Source organism: Lissotriton helveticus, chromosome 1_1, assembly GCF_964261635.1.
Source record: "Lissotriton helveticus chromosome 1_1, aLisHel1.1, whole genome shotgun sequence".
NCBI classification, from domain to species: Eukaryota; Metazoa; Chordata; class Amphibia; order Caudata; family Salamandridae; genus Lissotriton; species Lissotriton helveticus.
Genome location: NC_136057.1, coordinates 1,149,090,444 through 1,149,109,542, shown reverse-complemented (window position 1 = coordinate 1,149,109,542; position 19,099 = coordinate 1,149,090,444).

Sequence of the window (19,099 nt, the reverse complement as noted above, 5' to 3'; positions counted from 1 at the left end):
TACAGTTTACTCTGCTGCACGGGCGGGGGAAGGTCAGTGCGTACTTTCGCCAGGTGCAGCGGGGTGGGCTCTCGCTGGCCTGGGTTCACCTCGGGGCATGTCACGCTTCGTTCTCAGGGCTGAAGGAGTGGCCTCCCGCTGGTGTCCGATTGCACAGGGTCACTTCTCTTCGCGTTCCCCCTTCCTCACCTTCGGCCGGCGGGCCCTTTCATCCCAGTAGGTGGGCTCTGCGTGTTCCTCCTCACTTGCGGGGGTACTCCGATGAGGCCGATGTGGGTGGGCTCCACTCGGCTGGCCCTGCTCTCCACGTCCCTTCAACACCGGGGAGGGTGGGGGCGGTTCACGGCGGGCTCATGAGGTGCGGGGTAGGCTCCCGGTCACCTCCTAATCTGCATACAGGCTCGGGGCTCGTCACACGCCCCGCGGGCCTCCCGGCAGCTGGCGCCATTCACGGGGTGGGGGGGGGGAGATATCACCCGGCAGCTCTCTCCCCCTTTTTCATCTTCTGCTGGGCTGCTGCACACACGGCACAGCCCCCTCATCGCCAATGTGGTATTTGGGCCCAAGGCCCTCATACTAATAAATAAGGTGACACAGACACACTCAGTTGGGTTAGATAACTGGCCCTGAGCACGTGCGCTCAGCCCTTTTTATTAGCAGGGTCATCTGACTGATGACGCCTGTGGTGGGTGTTCAGTGTGGGTTACACCATGCTGAAACATTAGAACGTATCCCTCATGATACTACAAGGATGAAGCTTGACAGTTACTGTTATCCAGCCGTACCTCCTTTTCAAGACGTGCTGTTCACAAAAGAGATGCAGTGCCTTCCAAGATCGCTTTAGTTTTAAAACAGATGTGGATTTTTAGACTGAGCTCACATATGGGGTACCTCACTCCACCCTTGCCCCAGCAACTCCGACATTGGTGTCCAACTGAAAAAGGAAGCACGGAGACCGGGTAGAGCTTATTTCGGACATACCGACCTCACGTCTGGCACAGTAAGTTACATGAATGCAACTAATGTACTGTATGCGTGTCTCTTACTAACTGCACCCCGTGTCTTTTCTTCAAGGGGATGCCCGTGGGTGGGGCCACCACACAGAGTAGGACCTATCCTGGCCTCTGGGGCCACTGCCTTTCACAGGGGTTGTAATGCAACAGCGGGAAACAGCGGCACATTGGTGATTAATGCACTTCAGCGCCAGCTCTACAGAGAGTGTCTGAAAAGTTGGTGCCACAGTGCACGTCTTTGTATATCATGCTCCCAAAATAATTCCTGTATGCCCAATTTTTAGCTTTATTGATGTTATCTGTCAAGTGCTTCGCACTTTCATGAATCATTGAGGCAGTAGGATTGCCTCCCTTCTTTTCAAATTTCAGGAAGGAAATGCATGGAAATGGCCTTAAAATTATTTGCACTTATAAATTATTCTTAATGAAAAGAAACATTGGGCGCGCTATTTTTTCTACTTTTAAAGGACTGGATGAAAAAAGCCAATTTACATTTTTCTTGTACTAACCATAGTGTTTTATAATATTCCATATATTCATTTAGAAATATTGGGTCCTTTTAGCATGAGTTTGTATGTATAACTCATGCCTGTTACTGATTTGCCCCTAAGCAAGTTTTAAGAATGTGCATGATGTATCCGGTATTAGTTTATGGTACTGATTTGAGAGCACAGGTATCTGAAGTCCTTCCCTGTAGTGACAGCTTATAGCTGGCATATGGCTATTATGTTTGGGTAACATTTGTTTTGTGCTTCTGTTATTTAGGTCTATTCTTATTATAAAGCAATAATCCCACAAGATTACCAGGACGACTGGCTTTCTCATACCTACATTTACATTTTGATACATGCAATTTTGCTTTCCTAATGAAAATGCAGGAACTTTATTAGCAAACAACTAAATTTACTAACTATGGCACTGAGGAAAATGACCCAGGATAAAGACGAAAACCAAATAAAACTTATAGTCTCAGGGCAGTGCACTCAAAGGGGCATTTCATATCGGGCCTTGCATCCACTTTTCTATGAGGTTCTGACAGCTGCGCAAACACAACACCTGGTGACAGCCAGAAAAAATCACCCAATCTTTGATTCCTCTGAGTGTCTAGTTTAAAAAAATGTATAGGGTTGCTAGGTTTCCCTAGGTGCCGGCAGAGCTAGGGTTCAAAATCTACAGCTGGACACTTTTCGAAAAAAAGGGTCAGTTTTCACTATGAAAATGCAGTGTGTCCACTTTGCGTTTTGGGTCGTTTCCTGTCGCGGGCACTACACCTACCCACACAAGTGAGGTACCATTTTTATTGGGAGACGTAGGGAAATACAGAACTGTAGAGCAACTGTTATTACCTATTGACTTTCAATACATTTATGCCTTCCAAATGTGAGACAATGTGTAAAAAAGAAGTCACTTTGAAAAATGTCCTGTAATTCACATGCTGGTATGGGTGCCCACAATTTTGGAAATGTGCAAATAGCTACTGTTTCTAAACTCACACAGTAAAAAACCATTGCAAGACGCTGCTCAATTATTGGCTCTGAGCTCCTCGGATTCTTGGTGAACCTACAAGTCCTATATATCCTCACAACCAGAAGGGTCCAGCGGATGTAAAGGTATATTGCTTTAAAGAGTCTGCAATCCTTAGAAGGAGTGTGTGTGAATAAACCATTTAGGAACTAGATAAAAAGTGGACCTATGATAACCAAAAACAATGTGTGACCAGAAAAAGAAGGTATAAAAAATAGAATTTTTATAATTTCTTTGACACCAAGGGCCCCATTAGGATGGCAGGTGGATTGCCCCCGCCGGGCTGGCGGTAGCCTCCGCCGGCCCGGTGGGGGCAATCCACCCGCCATCCTCACTGAAATGACCCCCGCCACATTAGGATGGCTGGGGGTCCGCGGCAGACGGAAAGACCGTATTGGTATTGGTAAGTATTGGTAAAGAATATGTTTGAAAATATTTTTTATATATTTTTTAAATAAGAGAGAAACAAAAGTATTACTGACAATATTAGTAAATATACAAGTTCAGATGTGTCTTTGTATTAAGTGCAGAAATGGATATAAGATGTTACTAATACTATTCACATATACTTATCAATTCATACATGGCTTAATAATATAGCATATTGATGCATTTCAGACTTGATATTGTACTTGTAGATGTAGATTTACGTAGTAAATTCGAATTAGGACAAAAAATTCAATACATATATTATTTTAGACGACCAAACAATGTAGTCATGGCTAACATAATTCGTGTCTATGCACGTTTCGGCGGTACGCCTTCATCAGGCAGCCATGTTGGTTTAATAGAATCTTATTGGATAAAATGTCATCTAGCAGTGGGGTGTGAGTTGAAACTGATAATGGCACTAATTATGGAAAGGATACCTCTATTACTCCACAGGTAAGAATGAAATTGTGTGTCAAATTACTGAAACGATGTAAAAAATCCCTATTTCCCAAATGGAGTCAAAAAATTGCTTCGAATGATGTCAATCTTTAATTCAGGAATCCAGTGGAGCGATTATTATTTCCTCCGAAGGCCCAGTATAATTTTAAGGGTTCACACCTCAGAATACGGGGGAGGGGTAAGCAATTAAGTCCTTCAAACGATATGGACTTGCTTTTATAAGGAAATACTATTTTATTTCTAACTTGACACATGAAAATAAGTACAACATTCAGAAGCAACAACACAATCCCCCTTGAGGTCAAGGCTTTAGTAGTATTCAGTTTAATCCCTGCCCCACCTCCCTTCGTGTAACCTTTTCAGGGTTATTCACCATTCATTGATGGCCACATCAGAGAATGTAAACTATTAGGCTTTACTCAAGCATTCTTCCTATGACTTTAGGAATTTAGTCAAAAGTGCCTTCGGGGCCACAGCACCATTAAGCCTGTCCATGTTGAAGCTCCCGTAATTTAGACTCCCTCTTCTGAGCAATGCTGCCAGAGGTCTCTTAGTTGTCAGAGCAGCACCCTGCTTGCAAGACATGATGACTTGACTTTGCTCAACAGGGTTGAAAGGTGCAGGCGGTAGCAATCCTGTCTAAAGCTCCAAACTGGAGCAATCGATGATGGAACATCATCCACACAATCTCTGGTATTCCCATGTGGTGAGACTGGGGCACTTCCTTCCCAGTGCTGATCCAACCCGCAGATCATAGCCTCGGTCTTTCATTTAGGCAGAGGCCTGAATCCTTTGGCTACATTGGTACTGGCAGCCCCTCCTGGCAAGCAGGGTTGCAGAGGTACATGGTTATGTGGGCGCAGGCTTATCCAGCAAATGTGCCCTGGCCCAGATGGTCACACGTCTTGGCACTCTTTAAAGTTGTAACTTTTCTGGTGGCCCCCTCTGGTGTACAGTGTCATTGCAATGTGGCAATACAGACATAGCAAGACCAGCACAGCACTCAACACATGGCTCAGTTTAAGGCTTCCCTCTCCTGGTATGGGGTACATCCCTGCACACGGGCGACGGGCTGATCGATGCACAGCTGAATACTCACACCTCGCACAGGGATTCCTCATGGTATGGCTCCACAGTAGACCTTGCTACCTCCAGTGCTCTTCTCTTCCTCACACGGCACACTGGTCTTGGCAAGCAGGCAGACCAGGCTACAGGGCAGGTGGTCTTGGTGTCCCTGGGTAATGTCCCCTCACCCAGCAGGAAGACTAGCAGAGATTGGCCTCCAGTTCTGCTCACAGCTCTATGTCTTACACAGATTCCCTTTTTCACACAACCAGTCTGGCTGCTTGGCAGATGAGAAATGTTTGGGGAATCAACCTCCTCTTCTGATAGTCCTTTTCAATGCACCGACTGTGATTTAGGGTCTGGGTCTTTGAGGTTTCATGATTGGGTTCTGCTTGTTTTGAAGTCGGCACTTTTACTTTTCCTCTTTTGTTCATGAAAGATGTCCATCACAGTAGGCAAGATTACGAAGCTAGTTGTACACAACACAATTCATGGGAGTGACCAGAGCTCACACCCGGATGTCAGCCACAATGCTATGTGCATCAAACGTTAATTTCAGACACCCAGCCCTACTCTTTATGATTTCCTTATTAGTTTGATCATTTTTCCTGAGAAGTTCCCTAGCCCTTTTTCTGTGATCTATCCCTGAATCTAAGAGCAGTGTTTTTAAGTGTAAAGGCAGTCTCTTCCTTTTCCCTCTAGTGTGTTGCCCTCCAGCTAGAAGGAATACTGGAATACGCACATTTGTCTGGGGGGTTCCTGTCCTCCTTGTGCCTTCACCAGGTAGGACTGGGCTTCCCAAAATGACATCCAGGTTTTTCCATCCGATGTACCTCTACATCGACAGTACACTTTGGGGCCAGGACTGTTACCTTTTATGCATTGTACTCTGACATGTACACATGCATTCAGTACACTCGCTCAGTCTGCTCGCACTGTTCAGCATTGAAAGCTTTTCTATCTTTAATCAGGGTGTGTTATTTACTAACACACACGCTGCCACCACACACACTTACTTTGCGCGCCCTGCACAACAGTTCACCCTTCATGTATTGTACTTCACACAAGCATGCATCCACCTAGCACATACATTCCATGCACATGCACTGCATCTCTCGTGTAATATATCTTTCTCAGGCATACATTCACCTAGTATGTTATGTTATGTTAAAGGAATTTCTTAAGTGCACATATACCAGGCGGTTTCATGGCGCTGAGGGCGGAAAGGGCGCAGTGTTGAGGGACAGTAACCTTACTGATATTCTTGGGAGAATAACCAGGTTTTAGGCTTTTTTCTGAACTGAACATGGGGGATGCTGTTCTCACTTCCAAGGGGAGCGAGTTCCAGAATTGTGGAGCCAGAACCACAAATCTGAGCCTCCCATGCTTCTTGCACTGGAATGGGAGAGAGGACCGGAGGTTGAGGTTGGACGAGTGCAGATTTCGGGAGGGGATATAGCGTTTAATCATAGAGGAAATGAAGACTGGACCATTCCCAGCAAGGGCTTTAAAGATGGTGCAGCCCAGTTTGAAGGCACAGCACCTGGCCACTGGAAGCCAATGTAGGCTCTTCAGCAGGGGTTTAACGTGGTGTCTCCTGGGCTGATGGGCGATTAGTCTGGCTGTGTGATTCTGCACCAGCTGCAAACGGTGTGATTGGTAGGCTGGTATACCAACATATAATGAGCTGCTGTAGTCGAGAGGCGAGATTATCAAGGCTAAAACGACCAAAGTCATGGCTTCCTTAGTCAAGAATCTGCTGATCTTCCTGATTCTGCGCAGATGGAAGAAGCAGGAAGATACCACCGAGCCAATCTGGGCTTTCCTGGACAGATCGCTGCAGATTACAATCCCCAGACTTTTGACCGAGTCGACTCGGAGTGGAGGCTTACCCAGGAGAGGAGGCCAAAAGCTAGAGTTCCATGGGTTGGGAGGCCACCCCAGTCAGAATGAGCTCTGTTTTATCGGGGTTGAGTTTCAATTGATTGGCGGTCATCCAATTACTGATGAAACACATAGTGAACTGAAAATTGGGCACTGAGGAGGGAGAGGAGTTGATGTCGAGCACCAACTGCATGTCATCCGCATAGTTAAAGGTTTCAACCTTTCTTTCGCTTAAGGAACGGATCTGAGGTAATAAATATAGGTTAAAAAGAAGGGGTGACAGGGAGGACCCCTAAAGTACCCCGCAAGTCAGTTTCATTTTTTTGTATGTGAAATTAGCCAGACGGAGCGCTTGCGATTGGTTGCTGAGGAAGGAGGAAATCCAGATCAGCACCAGGCCCTGGATCCCGGTGCTGCTGAAACGGTTGATCAGGAGAGCATGATCGACTGTGTCAAAGGCAGCCGATAGGTCAAGCAATACCAAGGCCTGGGTGAGGTTCCTGTCAACCCCTCTTCTGAGCTCGTCCATTACCGCAAGGATAACTGACTCGGTGGAGTGGGCCGGTCGAAACCCTGCCTGGTGCGGGTCCAGAAAGTGGGAGTGTTCGATGAAAGAACTAAGGCAGTTCGTGACATGAGCTTCCAAGATTTTACCTAAGTAGGGCACCAGTGAAATAGGGTTGTAATTACTGAGAACCAGGGGATCAGAGTTGGGCTTTTTCAGTAACGGGACAATTTCAGCACTTTTAAACGAGTTGGGGACAATACCAAGTTTAAGGAAGTTATTAAGAAGTGCATGAGGCGGGTCTGGGCATTTCAGGAAGGGGTTGCGTAGAATGTGAGGAGGGCAGCATATTCCCACCATCTCCTGAGGCGGAAGCCGGGAGGAAAGCTGCCACTTATTTTAAAAATTGTGTTATTTACTTACTCGTTTTTAACTTGCACGTTCTCCCCCTGAGCACCAGAGCACAAGAGTCATTGTGCTTAAAGAGACCCGCACAGCGGATATTAGCGCTGTTACGGGTGGGAAACAAACATTGCCGCCATCACTGCCAAAATTAGGCTACGCCCACTATTAGGAGGCCACGCCCCCAGCCTACGACTTAAAAGCGCTGAATACAAGCGTTTTTTCAGACATAATCCCACCATCTCCTGAGGCGGAAGCCGGGAGGAAAGCTGCCACTTATTTTAAAAATTGTGATATTTACTTACTCGTTTTTAACTTGCACGTTCTCCCCCTGAGCACCAGAGCACAAGAGTCATTGTGCTTAAAGAGACCCGCACAGCGGATATTAGCGCTGTTACGGGTGGGAAACAAACATTGCCGCCATCACTGCCAAAATTAGGCTAGGCCCACTATTAGGAGGCCACGCCCCCAGCCTACGACTTAAAAGCGCTGAATACAAGCGTTTTTTCAGACATAATCCCACCATCTCCTGAGGCGGAAGCCGGGAGGAAAGCTGCCACTTATTTTAAAAATTGTGATATTTACTTACTCGTTTTTAACTTGCACGTTCTCCCCCTGAGCACCAGAGCACAAGAGTCATTGTGCTTAAAGAGACCCGCACAGCGGATATTAGCGCTGTTACGGGTGGGAAACAAACATTGCCGCCATCACTGCCAAAATTAGGCTACGCCCACTATTAGGAGGCCACACCCCCTGCTGTAACCACCCCACGCCTATTAAATATGTGCATTGCTAGGAAGCGCAGCGGACGAGCGCAGCGGGAGCGCCGTTTGCGCGCCGAAGGCGCGCCTAAGGCAAGCCCGTCGGCGCTCATCCGCGCCGAGACCGGGCCTAGGGCCTTGCCCCCTGACCAAAACCGTATACAGAGCAGAAGATATGTCTATGCCAGCCAGGAAATTCTAGAACTAAGATCTCAAGCTAGATGTAACTTGATTGATCTACATAAGGAAGGTAAGACTTGTCCAACATGTTCACTAACATTCGCCTTTTCACAGATCAGAGATCTTAGCATAAACTATAACAAACTTTGTAGAAAAACATATATGAAAGCTGGTCTCTTAAATGTTACATCCATGGTCAAGCATAAGGTTCAGACAGCTGAACTTATTGAAAGCCAACATTTGGACCTACTGTTCGTAACTGAAACATGGGCAGACGAAGCTTCGGACACAGATCTGACTCTAGCAATTCCAGAAGGCTTCTCCATTTATAGAGCAGACAGAAAAATAAAACGAGGAGGAGGTTTAGCAATCTTAGCGAAGGAGGGACTACAGATTAAAAGCTCAGATAAAGGAAGCAGCCCAGACTGTGAAACATTATCTTTTCAAATAAAAATCACCAATAATTATACATTTAATGGTATTTTAATCTATAGACCACCAAATGCTAACACACCTCTAATTGAACTATTAAGTCCTTCTTTGGAATCCAGTGTGACACACGGTGACTATACAATTCTAGGAGATTTTAATGTACACCTAGAAAAAACATCAGACCCTAAGGTAAAGTCATTTTTGGATGAAATGGCAAACTTTGATTTAGAACAGAAAGTATACACCGATACGCACTGCGCCGGCCACACTCTGGATGGTATTTTTACATCATGTCAGAAGTTAAATATAATTGACATGCTCTCGATTCCGTGGTCAGACCACAAGATGGTCTCTTTTCAACTAGAAAATACGCAAGATAGGGGAAGACCGGTCAAAGCCAAAAAAAACACATATCATGAATGGTCTAAAATCCAGCCCCAAAAACTCATAGATACCTTGATTTCATCGTACCCTATTTTAGACGAAGACAGTAACAAAGCTTGCAAACAAGTTAATATATGGTTGGAGAACGCAGTTCAACTCACCGTTCCAATTTAACAAATCACTGTCAAAAGAAAAATACCCTCACAGCCATGGTTCTCTGAAGCTTTGAAGGAAAAGAAACAAGAATGTAGAAGAGCAGAAAAGAAATGGAGAGCCAACTATGAGGTACAGCAAAGATTAGAATACAAAACAATACTCGCGAGCTATAAAAAATTAATAACAACAGAGAAAAGTAGATATTTTGTCCCAAAAATCAATGAATCAAAAAACTCTAGCAAAACTCTTTTCTCCACTGTCAAAAAACTCTAAAAAATAGAAAATAATATGATGGAAGAAATATCACCTGAGTTTTGTAATACCTTGGGTAACTTCTTTATAAATAAAGTCTCGTCAGTCTATGACTCCTTTAAAAAATATACATCAGATAAAATTAGTCAAACAGATAAAGTCATGGCTCAAACAAAAAATTTAGAAGAACAACTAGTCCAACCTACAATGTTCCAATTCATTATTCCAACAAAAGACCAAATTCAAAAGGAATTGCTCAACACTAACTCAGGCAGTCCAATAGATCCATGTCCACCCAAGATAATGCACATTTGTTCAGAACAAGCGAGCAATTTATTGGCAGGATTATTTGGCCAAATAATTAATACCAACACCTTTCCGGATGATTGGAAAAAAATCTCTATTAGACCACTATTAAAAAAACCTAATCTGGATAGAGACGAACAAAGTAGTTACAGACCCATAGCCAGAATTCCTTTTGCTGCCAAAATATTGGAAAAACTCCTGAATATACAACTATCCCGCTATCTGATTGACGGCAACTGGCTGGATGACTCTCAGTTTGGCTTCCGCGAAGCACACGGAACGGAAACTGCGTTAATTACAGCAGTAGAAGAACTCCGAAAAGTGATGGACAACGGAGCGAAGGCCGCCTTGATATTACTTGACTTATTGGCGGCCTTCGACACGGTCAGTCATGAAATTCTTTTACAACGATTAAAACCTGCAGAAATACATGACTCAACGTGCACTCTCATTGAATCCTATCTTACCAAGAGAACTTTCACAGTAGAAGTAGGAGAATCAAAATCTAAAGCTTTTTCCCTACCATGCGGAGTTCAACAGGGATCATCATTAAGTCCTACCCTTTTTAACCTATATGTCACCCCACTTGCAGAAATAATAAGAAACTGTGGTTTTACCCCAATATCATACGCTGATGACACTCAGATTGTAGTGACCATCAACAAAGACATAGATGAAATAGCAGAAAAATTCCAACACTGTATGATACAGGTTAGCCGATGGATGGAAAGGAATTGTCTGAAGCTCAATGGAGACAAGAGTGAAGTGATGATAATAGGGGGTGACACAAACATCTGGTCCCCCGCATGGTGGCCTAAGGACATGGGCAGATGTCCTGGGTCATCAGAAAAAGTGAAGAATCTGGGCTTTATAATTGATATGAATTTATCATTTGAAGCTCAAGCCAACAAACTGTCATCTTCACTCTGGTACATCTTAAAAATGATAAAAAAACTATTTCCATATATACCACAAGACTCTCGTAAAACGGTAGTTACAGCACTAGCACTAGCAAGACTGGATTATGGAAATGGTCTATATGCCGGAGCCAGGAAAAAGATTATAGACAAACTACAATGCCTACAAAATACAGCGGCTAGACTGGTCCTAGATGTACCAAGGTTTGAACCAATCAGACATAGACTGAAAAATTTACACTGGCTGCCAATTGAAAAAAGGGTGAAATTTAAATCACTGTCTAACCTACAAGGCACTGCAGGGAAAAGGTTCAAAATTCCTAAGGGACCACTTGAAACAGTATGAACCCATGAGACCTTTGAGATCGGGAAAGATGAAATTAATTGCTGTTCCCAGATTTAAAAGAGCTAACTGGGGAGGGAGAAGTTTCCTGATACACGCAGCACGTGCATGGAACCAACTACCCTTGAATATAAAAACCTGTCCATCTTTAGAAACCTTTAGAAAAGAAGTAAAAACATGGCTTTTTTCCGAATAGTGCATCCTGATCAACACCCGCTCCGTCCACAGACACGCCGTGGAACTCTGGAACCTCCTCGATGCTACATCACCGGACGTCGCCTTCCTCACGGAAACCTGGATGAACGCCTCATCTGCACCCGACATCGCCATCGCCATCCCGGACGGGTACAAGATCATCAGGAGGGACCGCATCAACCAGACCGGAGGTGGCATCGCCTTCGTCCACAGGAACACCATCCGCATCACGACCGACGCCAACGACTCCTTCGCCGCAGCCGAACATCTCCACTTCCAGATTCACACCGACCCTAAGACGACCCTCAGAGGCACCCTCGTCTACAGACCCCCGGGACCACGCACACAATTCAGCGAAGACATCACAGACTTCATCAGCCCGCACGCCCTCCCCTCCACTGACTACATCCTCCTCGGGGACCTCAACTTCCACCTGGAGAACAACAAGTACCGCAACACCACCGCCCTGCTGGAAAACCTCGCCAACCTCGGACTCAAGCAACTGGTCAACACCCCCACCCACTACGCCGGCCACACGCTTGATCCCGTCTTCTCTTCCAGCAAGTACATCACCTTCAGCCACGCCACCGGACTCCACTGGACCGACCACAGCTGCGTCCACTTCAGCTTCAAAAGATCCACGACCCACCACCACCCGCAACAGGTACCTCACAGGAATTGGAGCAAGATCACCGCAGACCAGCTCACCACCTCCCTCAGCCAGAGCCCACCCGCCAACACAACGGACCCCAACGAAGCAGCCCGCAACTTCACACAGTGGCTGACCACCTGCACCGACGACCTCGCGCCACTAAAGAACCCTCCCAGCAGACCCAGAAGCAAGAAGGCATCCTGGTTCACCGAGGACCTCAAGGACTCCAAGAAGACCTGCCGCACCCTCGAGAAAGCCTGGCTCCTCGACCGGACCATCGACAACATGACCGCCCTCAAACACGCTACCCGCAAGCACCACCAGCTCATCCGCACCACCAAGAAGAAATCTCTGAAGGAACGACTGGACAACAACGCCCACGACAGCAAAGAGCTCCTCACTTTCGTCAAGGAGTTCTCCAACCCCAGCACCGGCACCAACGACATCACTCCGTCACAAGACCTCTGCGACTCCCTCGCCTCGTTCTTCCACCGCAAGATCGCCGACATCCACAACAGCTTCGGTGCCCCACCCACGCACCCAACCGTCGAACCAACGCCCCCCCACCGCCACCCTTCGCGCCTGGACCACGGTGACCACCGAAGACACAGCCCGCACGATGAACACCATCCACTCCAGATCACCGACCGACCCCTGCCCACACCACGTCTTCAACAAGGCCGACTCCACCATCGCACCCCAACTCCGGAACATCATCAACGCCTCCTTCAACACTGCCACCTTCCCGGAGAGCTGGAAGCACGCCGAGATCAGCGCCCTCCTGAAGAAACCTACAGCGGACCCCACCGATCTCAAAAACTTCCGCCCCATCTCGCTCCTCCCTTTTCCTGCTAAAGTCATCGAGAAGATCGTCAACAGACAGCTGACCGCCTTCCTCGAGACGAACGGATCCCTCGACCCCTCACAGTCCGGCTTCAGAGCCAACCACAGCACCGAGACCGTCCTCATCGCAGCCACCGACGACATCCGGACCCTGCTCGACAAGGGGGAAACAGTGGCCCTCATCCTCCTGGACCTCTCCGCTGCGTTCGACATGGTCTGCCACCGCACCCTAGTCCAGCGCCTCAGCAACATCGGTATCCAAGAGAAGGCACTGGAGTGGATCATCTCGTTCCTCGCCGGAAGAACACAAAGAGTCCGTCTCCCCCCGTTTCGCTCCGAGGCCACCGAAGTCATCTGCGGCGTCCCGCAAGGATCTTCACTCAGCCCCACCCTCTTCAACATCTACATGAAACCTCTCGCAGCCATCGCACGCCAGCACAACCTCAACATCATCTCTTACGCCGACGACACCCAGCTGATCCTCTCCCTCACCAGAGACCCCGACACCACCAGAACCTGCCTACACGAAGGGATGAAAGACGTCGCCGAGTGGATGAAGGACAGCCGCCTGAAACTGAACTCGGACAAGACGGAAGTCCTCATCCTGGGATCTTCGCCCTCCGCCTGGGACGACTCCTGGTGGCCCCCAGCCCTGGGCACCGCACCCGAGCCAACCGACCACGCACGCAACCTGGGCTTCATCCTGGACTCCTCCCTCTCGATGACCAGACAAGTCAATGCCGTCTCCTCATCGTGCTTCAACACCCTGCGCATGCTTCACAAGATCTCCAGCTGGATCCCGACCGAGACCAGGAAGACTGTCACCCAGGCACTCGTCACCAGCCGACTGGACTACGGAAACCCCCTCTACGCCGGAACCACAGCCAAGCTACAGAAAAGACTCCAGCGCATCCAGAACGCCTCCGCCCGACTCATCCTGGATGTCCCCCGACGCAGCCACATCTCCAGCCACCTGAGGAACCTGCACTGGCTCCCCGTCGACAAGAGGATCACGTTCCGGCTCCTCACCCACGCACACAAGTCTCTCCACACCTGGGCCCCAAGTACCTCAACGACCGCCTGACCTTCTACACGCCCACCCGCCAGCTACGGTCCACCAGCCTCGCCCTCGCAGCCGTACCACGCATCCGAAGAGCCACCGCCGGAGGAAGATCCTTCTCTTACCTGGCTGCCAAGACTTGGAACTCCCTCCCCATCCACCTTCAGCTGACCCAGGACCATCTCGCCTTCAGGAAACAACTCAAGACCTGGCTGTTCGAGCAGTAGCATACCCCTCCCCCCAAGCGCCTTGAGACCCTCCCGGGTGAGTAGTGCGCTATACAAATGGCATGATTGATTGATTGATTGAATAAACATCAGACACTGCCATAGAGCTGGAAAGGATTTATCTTAGCGCCAAGACGCCCATGGGCAATCGCTGCGCTCTATAAATTTACAAATCAAATCAAATCAAATCAGCAGTCTGTAGGGGAGCCGGACCCAACTTTTCCTAGGAGGGCCATAAAGTTTTCCTTTGAAATAAGGGGGATTTGATCGAGAGAAGTTGAGTTTTTGCATAAGACTGGAGGGGCCATGGTGGGTGTAGAAGGGGAAAAACTGGCCTTCATCGTAGTTATTTTCTCAATAAAGTAGCGGTGAAAGAGTTGCATAAGGATTGTGAGGGAACAGGTTTGGGCATAACTCTATCTGGTTTAGGGAGTTCATTTACTATGGAAAAAATATCTTTGGACTTGTTGGCTGAGTTTAAGATTTTTGTAGAGAAATATTCCGCCTTAGTCTGGAGGATGGCATTTTTATACTCTTTGAGTAATTTTACATAACAATCTTTTTTAACTGGAGAGTAATCCCGTCTCCAGCAACGCTCTGCTTGCCTTAAGGCAAGTTTCTTCATCTTAAGGTCATTGGAGAACCACCGTTGGGCCTCGTGGGAGCATAGAACCTTAATTTTTTTATTTGGGCAATCTTGTCGCTGGCGAATTCCTTGATGTTGGCACGTTTTCAGTTCCTAGCCCCATGATTTCTAGTGAGTGGGTTTTTATCAGGGGACATACAGGAGATCGTAAATGTGATAAGACAGTGGTCTGACCAAGTACTTGGGGAGATTAGGAACTTGGAGATTTCCAGGTTTGATGTCCAGACTTGGTCTAACATATGCCCTTTTATGTGGGTTGCGGCGTTAACATGCTGGGTGCAGTTAATTCCCAGGAGAAGGTCAGTGAATTCTAGAGAGTCAGCGCTTTCCCGGTGCAGTGTAGTTTCTATATTCCCAATAGGCTCTGCGCATTGGAAAATGATATCCTATAGTTTAGATGTAGGACTGAGGTCGACTAGGTCTCTATTGAATAAATTAGACTTAATTGTGAGTGCCAGCTAGCTCAGAGGTCACTAGAAACTTTCTCGAATTCACAAGAAGGGATTAGTTTCTGACAACCGCATAAACATGACAACTTTGTTTTCCCAAGATAAAACTGTTCTTCAGAGTCGTGGAAACAATAGATATATATTTCACTCAGTCAATCGTGCATGCTTCGTTTCACCAGAGTTGCAGAGAAATAGATAGACGAGCGTTTTCAATAAAAGAATTTATTGAACAGACTTCTTTTTCAAGCATGAGAAATGAACTGCTACAATCGTAAAACTGCTTGTAAAATATAATGCATACAGTATAAATAGTAGGATAAAATAATACTGTAAGAGCATTGTATGGCTCTTAAACCATAGATAAATGCATACATAAATAACAGAGGCTACAAGTACTCAACTGGTGCTTCTGAAATAGGCCTACCCCGGTGTACCTAACCTAAGCTTAGTACGAGGGAAGAAGTCAGTGAGGTGTAGCATAAATGTAGTATTCTTTTGCCAAGAATCTGTCCAAGATTTCTATTAGGGTCTAATCAGCTCTGTACCTTAGTTTAGAATGGAGAAGGTCAGTCTCGGGACTCGATTTCCCAACAACCTGCAAGGGTAGCTTGGAAACACTGGAGCTGGATTTCTCGGCAGGAGAAAAGACAGCGTCTCTCTCAGCGCGTCTGCTGGTGGATCGGCTTCCTTCTGCACTTGCTGTAGCAGAATGCGACGGGCAACTAGATAGTCGAACTGCTCCAAATCACTGTGTGTTTGCTAAGGCAAGTGTGGGCATATTTATACCTCGAAGCTGCCGAGTTTGATGTAAAGGTGGACATAATAACGTTATCAAAGAGTCTCAGTTCTTTGAAAACTCCATGAGTTCTTGGACAAGTCAGTTCTCGAGCAAGGGAAAGTCCCTAGCTGCTGAAGCCGAGTTTTCCAAGAAATCGTTGAAGATTTTCGGAACTAGTGGAGGTAGCCCTGCCGTATTTGGACTGCATGAGCTATGCCTAAATATGGTTATGATTGCTATGCCTATATAAGGATATGGTGATTTATACCTATATAGGGTCTTAAAATGATACATAACACCCACTCCATGTTATCATATTCATCTAAGTTCAAGCACTAAAATATATAATCTAGAGAATGTGTTTACAACCCCCCAAAAACCATATAAAATGCATTTGAAATGGTTGCACATGAAAAAAATGAGCATTCATTGTAAGCATATGATATGATATAATGCTAACCGAATGAATCACAAATTTTACATTTATGAAATGGCTCTAGATACAGAAAAAAGGTCGAGACCATCCCATAACAGATTATATAAGCTAGTCTTATTTGTGTATTGGGTCAATATTTCTTCTAGGAAGTAGTCAAAGAATTCTTGTTCTCTAAGAATAGTTCTACTTTAAGCAGACTACTTTGTGCCAAAGTTCAGTCTGTTTTGGAAAAAAAAGTCAAATAAACCTGTAGTGGAAATAGAAATCAAACTTTGGAAGCTTTTGTTTTGTAAAAGTGAAGGTCGAATTTCAGAGTTCCAAAAGAACGCTGTGTGATAATTTCAAAAGTTATTCTCGGTGTCAGGAGAAAACATTAAGTCATCAAGGCTGGCAAAGAAATTGTCTACCATAGTAGGTTAAAGTTTGACCACTTCATTAAGAAAGTCAATTGTGCACAGATGTGAAGCATCGCCGTCAGCGTCAGCTGCGTTAGCAATGTTCATAGCAGACGGTACCTGTGTGCCTGTTGGTCCGCGTTTCTCATCTCCAGTTGGATTTTCCGTTGAGATCTCAATGAATGCCGTCATCAGGATTGGTAGCCGTTGGGGGCAACACAACACATGAGCCGTTACCGGACCCAGTAATGCGTCAGCATCCGTTGGCATAACCGATGGTAGTGTTAGACGGGAAACGACCATTACAACGCAACTTTTTCAACTCACTACCTTTACAACAAATCTATTACAACGCAAGAACCTTCACAACGCATGCTATTACAACGCATGCCATTACAACGCAGATGCTATTACAACGTAAGTATGGGTATGTTTTTTATTGTATTTTTTAATTAAAAGCTATTTTATTTTTTTTGTTTTTTTAATTTAAAAAATGTTTTTTTGTGTAAATTACACCCACCTAATACCCTTATTTTATACCCCCCAGTAGTTACATTAATACACCTACACTATCCAGCACTTATCCTAATTTTACACCCCCCTGGAGTTAGAATAGTAATTAATACTCCTACACTATCAAGCACTTACCCTACTTTAACACCCCCCTGGAGTTAGAATAGTAATTAATGCTCCTACACTATCCAGAACTTACCCTAATTTTACACCCCCCTGGAATTAGAATAGAAATGAATACTCCTGCACTATCCAGCACTTACCCTACTTTTACACCCCCTTGGAGTTAGAATAGTAATTAATACTCCTACACTATCCAGCATTTAACCTAATTTTACAGCCCACTGGAGTTAGAATAGTAATTAATACTACTACGCTATCCAGTACTTAGCCTATTTTTAAAGGTAATAGGTATTAAATTAGTTATTAAAAGTGCTATAATATTTAACTCTTAGCATAATATTACTCCCTTCTTGAATTTTAATAATAAAAATTACTCAACAAGATTATTACACTTACTATACTTTTTTAGCATCCCCCAAAAGTATGGTTAGTAATTTCTAAATATACAAAGTTAATTATAAAAAAATGTTTTAATGGTTTAAAAATGTTATTTAAAAAAAAATGTATTTTGTTTTCTGATGTTGTATTTTATTTTTTTTAATTATTAAAAAAAATTAGATATTTTAAAAATATATTTTTAAATTAATCGTACATATTTTCTCATACTTTTACATTGATTTCAATGTAATGTTTTGTCCTTCATTTATTTCCATTTCTGGCTATGTGTTTGCCGCGTGTATCATTTTTCAATTAAATTGAAGATTGATACGGGATGGCACAGAAGCAAATGGGAGCAGCATAAAGGTAAGAACAATATTTACAAATTATTCACATGCTTAGATTATTAATAGTAGAATAAATAAAATATGTATATAAATAAAACATAATTGGAATGCAAGACTGTTTTATTTTCATTTTTGTAAAAAAAAGTTTTATTAATTAAAGAATATTTTTTGAATTTTTTAAATATCATTTAAAAATTGTTGATGTATTTTATTACATTAGAAAAAATGATTTAAAACATATATTACTTTTAATATTAAATCAAAAATAAATTGTCCTTTTTCTTTTTTCATAGCTCCGGATGACGTATACGCGTAGACGTGATTCATCGCGGCCATATTGAGGAGCGTCGATGGACAGAGCAGAAGCAAGGAGACCTGCGCTCAGGTAGGAAAGTTTTAAAACGTTATTTATAATATGAAAGTTGTTTAGAAGTTATCGAAAGGATTACTTTAGATATATCTTTATGTTATTATCATATTTTTAGCATGTCACCGATCGTGTTGCTAGAGTATGCCGTTGTCGGTCACTTGTTATTATTTTTAAAAATTATATTATTATTTGTTATTATAATATAAATTTCAAAGTTCAGGAATAGAACAGTAACAGATTTAGATAATTGTTTTATAATAAAGATTTATATGTTTAAGGCGATGCTACAATCATTTCCTATAAACAATGGGTAGATTAAATATCCAAACTTGGAATGTCGAGGGGTTTATTAACAGGGGATAAGGGCAGACGCTTATCTGAGTTGCCTAAGCTAACTCCAGTAGATATATTATGCCTTCAAGAAACCCATGTACCATGGATTAAAAAATCATGGTTAAATATGAATGGATATAATCTATTAGCTGTCTCCACACAATCCTCGAACATAAGGGGGGTAGCAATTCTTGGGAAAAATAACCTCGGACCAAGTGTACGACACCTTTCAGACCCTCACGGCAGATGGGCTATTGCTAAACTTATATCCGGCATAACCATATGTACGATATATGGTTCAAATCAAGACGATCCCACAATCTTTGAAGAATTAGAGAT